A 12,478-nucleotide genomic window follows, 5' to 3' on the forward strand; every position below is an offset into this window, starting at 1 on the left:
ATTTTTACAAATGTATGGAACTGTGTATTCACCTTCACAATTCCTTTGTAGTTTTCTGTCCCTCTTACTTTTCAAGACCCTAGCAACCATTGGATGGATCTTCTTATCCATGATCATAGCTTTGCCTTTCCTAGAATGTCATATAAATGCGTCCATATACATTGTAGCCTTTCACCTAGCAAAGTATATTAAGGTTCATCTTTGCTATTTCTTGAATAAATAGTGTTTTCTAATGCTGAGTAGTATTCTACTATATGAATATAACCCAATTTACTCATCTCCTTGCCCACTAAAGGGCATCTGGGATGTTTGGGGGCATTTATGAATAAAGCAGCTATAAATAATCACATTATTTTTTCCTTTTCTCTAGAGTAAATACCTAGTAGTAGCATTGCTGGAACATATGTTAGGTGAATATTTAACTTTATAAGAAAATTCCAAAATGTCTTCTAAGTGGCTGAATCATTTTTTGCTCATGCCAACATACATGAGAGTGTTCATTACCTTGCATTCTCACCAGTGCTTCCTGTTGTCAGTTTTGTTTTCTTTGCCATTGTAATAGATACACAGTGTCAGGAATTTTTAATAGATTAAAGCTATATTTTTCCATGATTATATTGGGATAAATCCTTCCCTAGTACATGCCTCATGTGATTCTGATGGTGAAATAAACTTCCTGGGCTTTTCTTTGGCCATTTATGTTTTACAAGTGTAACTTATCTTGAATCTAATAAGCAAGTTATCACATGTAAATAGAATACGTTAGTTTCAGTGCACAGAATTATGCCCTTTATAAATGAAGGTGATATGAATATTAAATCTGAAAAAGAATATAAAAATACTTACATTGAGAAGGATTATACAAATAAATGATTATGACTCCAATTGGTCATTCTATCTTCGTATTCTTATAAACTGAAGTCAGATAAGAAAATACTAACTAACTGAGAACATGGTTTAATCAGAGTTAACCAGGATGATAAGAATAAAGAGCTTTAAATATCTAGCATGGTATGTTTGAGTACTTCCCATATTGGAATTTCTTGGCATGTAAGAGACAATATACAAATGGACAATGGTCAGACCTACAATCTGCAGCAACCAGCCCAGGAAGCCAATTTACTGCCTATAGTAACCAGCCCAGGAAGTTAGACTATTATCTGTATGCAATAGTCCAGGAAGCCAAACAGTAACACCTGTAAAATCAGCCACAAATGGCCAGGACTTGATTAATGACTGATGGCTTCTCTAATTTTTGTCCCTGTGTCCAAGTTAGGATCAAATGGAGAAAGCTAAATATGCACCCTAACCAATCATGCGCCCCAGCCAATCGTGCACTGTAACCAATCACGTGGGATGCTCTGCTTTTCTTCGCCCTTCTACAGCGTCCCCATGCCAACAGCCACCAATCAGGGCATATCTGAAGCCTTCTTCTTTTTTCCACTCTAGCGCTTTCCCACTCCCTCTGCCTAATTTTGAGTCTCTGCCAAATGCAAGTGACAGTGGCTGATTCCTTTGCTTATTCTCATTTGAGTGTTCTTCATTTATTTCCACAGATGTTTTCTTGAAAAATTATATTTCTAGGCCCTATCCAGACCTACTGAATCAGAATTTCTGAAGGAGAATCCAGAAGTGTGCATTTTTAAAAAGCTCCCCAAGGTGATTCTTATGCACATGGAATTTGAGAATTGCTGCATTCCACAGGTGCCTCCTAAATTCTGCTTTAATATTCCTATAAATACTTGAAGAAGATATGGATGGGCCCTCAGATTGGTGATTGCCATAAAGCCAGGAATGTTAGCTGATAGCTAATGTAGTAAATGTCAGAATAATAAATTTTGACCTAAAAATCTGAAAATATGGGCTAAAACTTAAAAGATAAAGTCCAATAAGAATTCATATGTTTAAATACTTGTATGTGTACTCATGTGTACATATCCACATGTAAAACCTGAGCAGTGATTGATTAATTCATATGAAAATGACCTACAGAAGTGAGTTGACAGTATGAGCTTTAAAAATTTAGTATAATGAACAGATTTATAACTGCAAAGTTTTTAAAGAGAGTTTATAATTTTATTGTAACCTGTGCTTGTTAGACTGTCTAGAATGTTGTGCCTGGTTTGGGTCTTACAGTTTAAGAAGGACCAGACTGTCTAAGGAATAGGGCTCAAAATAACTCAAAAAACTGAGAATATTTAGTCACCCTTTAACTGAATGTTAACTGAGGTTCAAACTTCTGATGTTATTCTCAATCAGATTTTAGCATTTGTATCAGTTGTTCATTCTTTAGCCATTATTTCTAGAAAATTTCCTAAAATGATTTTATGTAAACACTATCCTCAGGAGAGTTTAAAAAGAATTTTATACAGAGAGATGTGAATACCTAAAAAAAATTTGCATTTTAAAGAAGTAAAAACATTTAGGATCTTATCAGATTGACAGCAGGAGACTCGAGCTGTACATCTGTTACAGCTCTGACACTCTTCTCTCAACAGCCAAATGATCTTACTAGAGAGGCTTTGGATTTTCAAACTCTTCTGCTTTTCCGAGATGAAAAAAATATGCAGTGTGCTATTTGGTTTTTGTTTTATTTCATTCTTCCCATTTATGCATTTATTCATTTTGCATTCATGCTGCTGTTTGATAAATATAGAGCACTTGGCAATTTTGTGAGCTATACAATGACCAACAAGCTACAGACTTTGCATTAAAGAGGACTGTAATCTCATGAAGAAGGTGAGACTTTCACACACACACACATCTAACATGTGATGGGGGGCAGGAACTCTTCACATATATGGTGTCCTTATCTGTCTTCTGTCCTTAGTCTAACCCTGTACTGTCCAATACAGTAACCTAGCCATATGTGGCTAGTTCAGATTGAGATGTGCTGTAAGCACTAGATTTTGAAGACATAGAACAACAAAAAAAAATCTCATTAATATTTTTATATTGATTACAAGTTGAAATTATAATATTTTAGATATATGGGTTAAAATAAAATACATTTACTTTCACCAGTTTCATTTTATTGTTTAAGATCTGGATACTAGAAAATTTAAGATTACAGTTGTTTCTTTTAATATGCCACTTTTATTACCTCTCCTTTAGAGAAAATATTAATGGTTATGAGCCTAAGCTCCAATATTGGACAGATATATATTTGCATCCCACTCTCGTTGTTCACTACGGCAGTAGTGAGGCTTAAATGAGAGGATGAGAATCACAGTAAGCCTAAAAATTATTAATACTTAATATAGTGCTTATTAAGTGCCAAACCAAACCAAGTGCTTTAGACACATGAATTCATTTAGTTCTCACAACAATCCCATTACTTAGTTATTATTATTATCTCCTCTTCACAGATGAGAAATTGAATCATAAGGAGATTATGTTTAAGTATGTTATAGTGCCTAGAGCAGTTCCTGGTAATTATTTTTATTGTTAACAATTCTGTTATAGTCCCACTCCTGGGGATGAGCAGGATACTGGGAATAGTGGTGGAGGAGGCAGTATCTGGTACAAGTAGTGTGAGGGAGCATCCATTCACAGGCTGGCAAAGTGTGTGGATGGGGTGGGTTGGATTAAGATTTTGCTGTGGTAGATGTCATACTTAATGTCTTAGTCAATTTTCTGTTGCTGTAGCAGAATACCAGAAACTGGGTAATTTATATAGAAAAAAATCTACTTCTCACAGTTCTGGAGGTTGGGAAATTTGAAAGCATGGTGTCAGCATCTTGTGAGGGCCTTCTTACTGTGTCATAACATGGTATAAGGCATCACATGGTGAGAGAAAGAGTGTGCATGTCAGCTCAGTTGTCTCTTTTTCTTCTTATAAAGCCACCTGTCCCATTATAGAGATCCCACTGATCACCTTATCTAATCCTCATCACCTCCCAAAGGCCCCACCTCTAATCATCATGTGAATTTAGGGATTAAGTTTCCAATGCATGAAATTTGGAGAACACCTTCAAACCATAGCACCCAATAAATGCTACAACATTGGTTTATAACTGGGGAGTATTTTGCTTGAAATTGACAACATCGGTAGAATTTTTTGTTGTCACAATTGAGCAGGTGCAACTGGCATCTAGTGGATAGAGGCTAGGGATGGAGCTAAACTTTTTATGTGTGGGACAGTTTCCGCAGGAGAGCTATATTATATATCTGGCCTCAAATGCCAATAGTGTTGAGGTTGAGAAACATTATGCTATAGGACTGAAAAAAAGAAAAGACAAAAGGAGGGATGGAAAGAAGAAAGGAGAGAATAAAGGAAAAAGGAAGAAGGAAGGAAGGAATGGAGGGAGTGAGAAAAAATTAATAAACATTTATTTGTCTAGTCCTGGCCATAACTTTCTCGGAAAGATGACAATAAAGCATTATTATGATTCATATTCATATAACCACAAAAACTTTATATTTATTACTTTCATATGATTTGCAGCAAAGTTAGGGTTAGGGAAGTGAGACAAGGTCCACCTCTAATGATTTTCTATTATTCCCTATGTAGCTGACCTAAAGGCCATTAATTCTTGGTCAATGACTGGCTAATAAAACAGTTTTTCTGATCTTGTGGTCTTTTTTGTTTGTTTGTTTTTCCTTTTTTTTTTTTTTTTTTTTTTTGGCACACTGCACCAACATTTTTTTATTTTAAAAAACCCCTACGTCTAGTCTTAATGAGTTTCATAAAGAATAACTAGAAAATTTTTAAAAAATTTTTTTTGTTTTGGAGACGGCGTCTTGCTCTGTCACCCAGGCTGGAGTGCAGTGGCACTATCTCAGCTCACTGCAAGCTCCGCCCCGCCCCCCGGGTTCATGCCATTCGCCTGCCTCAGCCTCCAGAGTAGCTGGGACTACAGGCGCCCACCACCAAGCCCAGCTAATTTTTCTGTATTTTTAGTAGAGACGGGGTTTCACCATGTTCGCCGGGATGGTCTCGATCTCCTGACCTCATGATCCGCCCGCCTCGGTGTCCCAAAGTGCTGAGATTACAGGCGTGAGCCACGGCGCCCGGCCAACAATTTGATTTTTTTTTTTTTTAATTATACTTTAGGGTTTTCGGGTACATGTGCACAATGTGCAGGTTTGTTACATATGTATCCATGTGCCATGTTGATTTCCTGCACCCATTAACTCGTCATTTAGCATTAGGTGTATCTCCTAATGCTGTCCCTCCCCCCTCCCCCCACCCCACAACAGTCCCCGGAGTGTGATGTTCCCCTTCCTGTGTCCATGAGTTCTCATTGTTCAATTCCCACCTATGAGTGAGAACATGCGGTGTTTGGTTTTTTGTCCTTGCGATAGTTTACTGAGAATGATGTTTTCCAGTTTCATCCATGTCCCTACAAAGGACACGAACTCATCATTTTTTATGGCTGCATAGTATTCTATGGTGTATATGTGCCACATTTTCTTAATCCAGTCTATCGTTGTTGGACATTTGGGTTGGTTCCAACTCTTTGCTATTGTGAATAGTGCCGCAATAAACATACAGGTGCATGTGTCTTTATAGCAGCATGATTTATAGTCCTTTGGGTGTATACCCAGTAATGGGATGGCTGGGTCAAATGGTATTTCTAGTTCTAGATCCCTGAGGAATCGCCACACTGACTTCCACAATGGTTGAACTAGTTTACAGTCCCACCAACAGTGTAAAAGTGTTCCTATTTCTCCACATCCTCTCCAGCACCTGTTGTTGCCTGATTTTTTAATGATGGCCATTCTAACTGGTGTGAGATGGTATCTCACTGTGGTTTTGATTTGCATTTCTCTGATGGCCAGTGATGATGAGCATTTCTTCATGTGTTTTTTGGCTGCATAAATGTCTTCTTTTGAGAAGTGTCTGTTCGTGTCTTTTGCCCACTTTTTGATGGGGTTGTTTGTTTTTTCTTGTAAATTTGTTTGAGTTCATTGTAGATTCTGGATAATAGCCCTTTGTCAGATGAGTAGGTTGCAAAAATTTTCTCCCATTCTGTAGGTTGCCTGTTCACTCTGATGGTAGTTTCTTTTGCTGTGCAGAAGCTCTTTAGTTTAATGAGATCCCATTTGTCAATTTTGCCTTTTGTTGCCATTGCTTTTGGTGTTTTAGACATGAAGTCCTTGCCCACGCCTATGTCCTGAATGGTATTGCCTAGGTTTTCTTGTAGGATTTTAATGGTTTTAGGTCTAACATATAAGTCTTTAATCCATCTTGAATTAATTTTTGTATAAGGTGTAAGGAAGGGATCCAGTTTCAGCTTTCTACATATGGCTAGCCAGTTTTCCCAGCACCATTTATTAAATAGGGAATCCTTTCCCCATTTCTTGTTTTTGTCAGGTTTGTCAAAGATCAGATAGTTGTAGATATGCGGCATCATTTCTGAGGGCTCTGTTCTGTTCCATTGATCTATGTCTCTGTTGTGGTACCAGTACCATGCTGTTTTGGTTACTGTAGCCTTGTAGTATAGTTTAAAGTCAGGTAGCGTGATGCCTCCAGCTTTGTTCTTTTGGCTTAGGATTGACTTGGCGATGCGGGCTCTTTTTTGGTTCCATATGAACTTTAAAGTAGTTTTTTCCAATTCTGTGAAGAAAGTCATTGGTAGCTTGATGGGGATGGCATTGAATCTATAAATTACCTTGGGCAGTATGGCCATTTTCACGATATTGATTCTTCCAACCCATGAGCATGGAATGTGCTTCCATTTGTTTGTATCCTCTTTTATTTCATTGAGCAGTGGTTTGTAGTTCTCCTTGAAGAGGTCCTTCACATCCCTTGTAAGTTGGATTCCTAGGTATTTTATTCTCTTTGAAGCAATTGTGAATGGGAGTTCACTCATGATTTGGCTCTCTGTTTGTCTGTTATTGGTGTACAAGAATGCTTGTGATTTTTGTACATTAATTTTGTATCCTGAGACTTTGCTGAAGTTGCTAATCAGCTTAAGGAGGTTTTGGGCTGAGACAATGGGGTTTTCTAGATATACAATCATGTCATCTGCAAACAGGGACAATTTGACTTCCTCTTTTCCTAATTGAATACCCTTTATTTCCTTCTCCTGCCTGATTGCTCTGGCCAGAACTTCCAGCACTATGTTGAATAGGAGCAGTGAGAGAGGGCATCCCTGTCTTGTGCCAGTTTTCAGAGGGGATGCTTCCAGTTTTTGCCCATTCAGTATGATATTGGCTGTGGGTTTGTCGTAGATAGCTCTTATTATTTTGAGATACGTCCCATCAATACCTAATTTATTGAGAGTTTTTAGCATGAAGGGTTGTTGAATTTTGTCAAAGGCCTTTTCTGCATCTATTGAGATAATCATGTGGTTTTTGTCTTTGGTTCTGTTTATATGCTGGATTACATTTATTGATTTGCGTATGTTGAACCAGCCTTGGATCCCAGGGATGAAGCCCACTTGATTATGGTGGATAAGCTTTTTGATGTGCTGCTGGATTCGGTTTGCCAGTATTTTATTGAGGATTTTTGCATCAATGTTCATCAAGGATATTGGTCTGAAATTCTCTTTTTTGGTTATGTCTCTGCCAGGCTTTGGTATCAGGACGATGCTGGCTTCGTAAAATGTGTTAGGGAGGATTCCCTCTTTTTCTATCAATTGGATAGTTTCAGAAGGAATGGTACCAGTTCCTCCTTGTACCTCTGGTAGAATTCGGCTGTGAATCCATCAGGTCCTGGACTCTTTTTGGTTGGTAAGCTATTGATTGTTGCCACAATTTCAGAACCTGTTATTGGTGTATTCAGAGATTCAACTTCTTCCTGGTTTAGTCTTGGGAGGGTGTATTTGTCGAGGAATTTATCCATTTCTTCTAGATTTTCTAGTTTATTTGCATAGAGGTGTTTGTAGTATTCTCTGATGGTAGATTGTATTTCTGTGGGATCGGTGGTGATATCCCCTTTTTTGTTTTTTATTGCATCTATTTGATTCTTCTCTCTTTTCTTCTTTATTAGTCTTGCTAGCGGTCCATCAATTTTGTCGATCTTTTCAAAAAACCAGCTCCTGGATTCATTAATTTTTTGTGTCTCTATTTCCTTCAGTTCTGCTCTGATTTTAGTTATTTCTAGCCTTCTGCTAGCTTTTGAATGTGTTTGCTCTTGCTTTTCTAGTTCTTTTAATTGTGATGTTAGGGTGTCAATTTTGGATCTTTCCTGCTTTCTCTTGTGGGCATTTAGTGCTATAAATTTCCCTCTACACACTGCTTTGAACGTGTCCCAGAGATTCTGGTATGTTGTGTCTTTGTTCTCATTGGTTTCAAAGAACATCTTTATTTCTGCCTTCATTTCATTATGTACCCAATAGTCATTCAGGAGCAGGTTGTTCAGTTTCCATGTAGTTGAGCGGTTTTGAGTGAGTTTGTTAATCCTGAGTTCTAGTTTGATTGCACTGTGGTCTGAGAGACAGTTTGTTATAATTTCTGTTCTTTTACATTTTCTGAGGAGAGCTTTACTTCCAACTATGTGGTCAATTTTTGAATAGGTGTGGTGTGGTGCTGAAAAAATGTATATTCTGTTGACTTGGGGTGGAGAGTTCTGTAGATGTCTATTAGGTCCACTTTATGTAGAGCTGAGTTCAATTCCTGGATATCCTTGTTAACTTTCTGTCTCGTTGATCTGTCTAATGTTGACAGTGGGGTGTTAAAATCTCCCATTATTATTGTGTGGGAGTTTAAGTCCCTTTGTAGGTCACTGAGGACTTGCTTTATGAATCTGGGTGCTCCTGTGTTGGGTGCATATATATTTAGGATAGTTATTTCTTCTTGTTGAATTGATCCCTTTACCATTATGTAATGGCCTTCTTTGTCTCTTTTGATCTTTGTTGGTTTAAAGTCTATTTTATCAGAGACTAGGATTGCAACCCCTGCCTTTTTTTGTTTTCCAGTTGCTTGATAGATCTTCCTCCATCCCTTTATTTTGAGTCTATGTGTGTCTCTGCACGTGAGATGGGTTTCCTGAATACAGCACACTGATGGGTCCTGACTCCTTATCCAGTTTGCCAGTCTGTGTCTTTTGATTGGAGCATTTAGCCCATTTACATTAAACGTTAATATTGTTATGTGTGAATCTGATCCTGTCATTATGATGTTAGTTGGTTATTTTGCTCATTAGTTGCTATAGTTTCTTCCTAGCCTCGATGGTCTTTACAATTTGGCATGTTTTTGCAGTGGCTGGTACCGGTTGTTCCTTTCCATGTTTAGTGCTTCCTTCAGGAGCTCTTTTAGGGCAGGCCTGGTGGTGACAAAATCACTCAGCATTTGCTTGTCTGTAAAGTATTTTATTTCTCCTTCACTTATGAAGCTTAGTTTGGCGGGATAGGAAATTCTGGGTTGAAAATTCTTTTCTTTAAGAATGTTGAATATTGGCCCCCACTCTCTTCTGGCTTGTAGAGTTTCTGCTGAGAGATCAGCTGTTATTCTGATGGGCTTCCCTTTGTGGGTAACCCGACCTTTCTCTCTGGCTGCTCTTAACATTTTTTCCTTCATTTCAACTTTGGTGAATCTGACAATTATGTGTCTTGGAGTTGCTCTTCTTGAGGAGTATCTTTGTGGCGTTCTCTGTATTTCCTGAATCTGAATGCTGGCCTGCTTTGCTAGATTGGGGAAGTTCTCCTGGATAATATCTTGCAGAGTGTTTTCCAACTTGGTTCCATTCTCCCCATCATTTTCGGGTACACCAATCAGACGTAGGTTTGGTCTTTTTACATAGTCCCAAATTTCTTGGAGGCTTTGTTCATTTCTTTTTATTCTTTTTTCTCTAAACTTCCCTTCTCTCTTCATTTCATTCATTTCGTCTTCCATCAGCGATACCCTTTCTTCCAGTTGATCGCATCTGCTACTGAGGCTTCTGCAATCTTCGCGTAGTTCTCGAAACTTGGCTTTCAGCTCCATCAGCTCCTTTAAGCCCTTCTCTCCATTGGTTATTCTAGTTATCCATTCTTCTAGTTTTTTTTCAAAGTTTTTAACTTCTTTGCTATTGTTTTGAATTTCCTCCCGTAGCTCAGAGTAGTTTGATCGTCTGAAGCCTTCTTCTCTCAACTCGTCAAAGTCATCCTCCATCCAGCTTTGTTCCATTGCTGGTGAGGAACTGCATTCCTTTGGAGGAGGAGAGGTGCTCTGTTTTTTAGAGTTTCCAGTTTTTGTGTTCTGTTTTTTCCCCATCTTTGTGGTTTTATCTACTTTTTGTCTTTGATGATGGTGATGTACAGATGGGTTTTCGGTGTGGATGTCCTTTCTGTTTGTTAGTTTTCCTGCTACCAGACAGGACCCTCAGCTGCAGGTCTGTTGGAGTTTACTAGAGGTCCACTCCAGACCCTGTTTGGCTGGGTGTCAGCAGCGGTGGCTGCAGAACAGCGGATTTTCGTGAGACCACAAATTCAGCTGTCTGATAGTTCCTCTGAAAGTTTTGTCTCAGAGGAGTACCCGGCTGAATGAGGTGTCAGTCTGTCCCTACTGGGGCGGTGCCTCCCAGTTAGGCTGCTCAGGGGTGAGGGACCCACTTTAGGAGGCAGTCTGTCCGTTCTCAGATTTCCAGCTGCGTGCTGGGAGAACCACTACTCTCTTCAAAGCTGTCAGTCAGACAGGGACATTTAAGTCTGTGGAGTTTCTTGCTGAGTTTCTGTTTGTCTGTGCCCTGCCCCCAGAGGTGGAGCCTACAGAGGCAGGCAGGCCTCCTTGAGCTGTGGTGGGCTCCACCCAGTTCGAGCTTCCTGGCTGCTTTGTTTACCTAAGCAAGCCTGGGCAATGGCGGGCGCCCCTCCCCCAGCCTCGCTGCCGCCTTGCAGCTTGATCTCAGACTGCTGTGCTAGCAATCAGCGAGACTCCGTGGGCATAGGACCCTCTGAGCCAGGTGCGGGACACAATCTCCTAGTGTGCCGTTTTCCAGGCCCGTTGGAAAAGCGCAGTATTAGGATGGGACTGACCCGATATTCCAGGTGCCGTCTGTTTCCCCTTTCTTTGACTAGGAAAGGGAACTCCCTGACCCCTTGCGCTTCCCGAGTGAGGCAATGCCTCGCCCCGCTTCGGCTCGCGCACAGTGCGCTTCACCGACTGTGCTGTACCCACTGTTAGGCACTCCCTAGTGGGATGAAACCGGTACCTCAAGCAGAAATGCAGAAATCATCCGTCTTCTGTGTCGCTGGGGCTGGGAGCTGGAGACCGGAGCTGTTCCTATTCGGCCATCTTGGCTCCACCCCCCGTTTGTTTGTTTTTCATGTGTGGTTTTAGAAAGCAAGTCATAGATTGTCAACCGCCCCTTTCTCCCATCCTCAATGTACCACTCTGATTTTCTGGTTATAATTTTGAAGTTTTCTTCAATGCAGAAGTCTATTACTTTTCATCAGTTTGAATGAGATCTGAAAATAAACTGTGGACTGGAAGAGAATAAGGTAGGGATTTTGCTTTGAATCATTATTGTATTCCTATTTAGTGGGTTTCACATGTTAAATTCAAATAATGATAATTTTCTAGGGCTGAAGAGTCATTTCTCTCTGAGGACAGATGCCTGAAAGCAAAAATCATCCTGAAATAATTTCTCAAATAAATCCAAGATAAGCCTGTTTGGCTATAAGGGAGTACTTCAGAGCTTTATAAAATGTGAAAGTTTAAACACTAAAGAAAATTTATTGTTTAAAATTGTTAAAATTACATACTCTGTATACTTTGTAGCAATAAAACTCTTTCCACCACAGGTAATTTACGAATGCTGTTTCAAGGTGAACAAATCATTATGTTTTTTTTTTCTTTTATGTGAAGCTCTAATTGAAAATTAATAATCATTATATTAAAATATGGATTTTCTATTGGTATTACTTTTCAGGTGTCACAGATTTCATCTCTATAAATGTAAAGCTCTGGAATAAAATAAAAATAATAAATAGAAACTTCCATCCTGCTTTACTAGGCTGTCTTTCTAATGCCAAGCACTCGGATTTAATGTATTTAGGGGCCAGTTTCAACACAGAAGGTTAGAATGAAGTCTACTAAAGATGGCAGGGTTTTAGTGAAAAACCGTCTAATGGCAAAACAAAGTTTTAGGAAGAAAACACGTTAGGTAGTAGTTATACTTTGGAATACTAAGAAGTTCTTACAAAGGAATGAGATTGCTCTGTATGTACTGGTAAGGATTTTCAAGACATTAAATTGAAAAACACGAGTTGCAGAGCAACTTGTAAAGATGATTTATTTATGAAAAACTCAAAAAATACGTATGAGTATGCATACATGTGTTCAAACATATAGAATAGGAATATAACAAAAGGCTGAACACAAAGCTGTGAACAATGGAGAGCAAGGAGATGTATAAATACAAAGGACTTCTGGATTTATTTTTTGAATATATCTTTTTTATTTGGATTATGTAAGAATACAATCATGTATTATTGGAATTAAATAATAAAAATTATCAACAGCAATAAAAATGTCTTCAGGTTTTCTTGTTTTTATAATCTTTATGTCTGATTTTACTTTAGGAAGGCATATACACATACACACACAC

At 38.8% G+C, this 12,478-nt stretch overlaps 1 long non-coding RNA gene across 1 annotated transcript; it reads left to right on the forward strand.

Moving 5' to 3' along the window:
* The first annotated feature begins 2,100 nt into the window (after positions 1 to 2,100).
* On the forward strand, positions 2,101 to 11,878 carry LOC115830656. The gene is made up of 2 exons (XR_004026193.1): positions 2,101 to 2,739; positions 11,209 to 11,878. It is a non-coding gene; the product is annotated as an uncharacterized LOC115830656 (long non-coding RNA).
* Positions 11,879 to 12,478: the final 600 nt, after the last annotated feature.

Source organism: Nomascus leucogenys, chromosome 16, assembly GCF_006542625.1.
Source record: "Nomascus leucogenys isolate Asia chromosome 16, Asia_NLE_v1, whole genome shotgun sequence".
Classification (NCBI taxonomy): Eukaryota; Metazoa; Chordata; class Mammalia; order Primates; family Hylobatidae; genus Nomascus; species Nomascus leucogenys.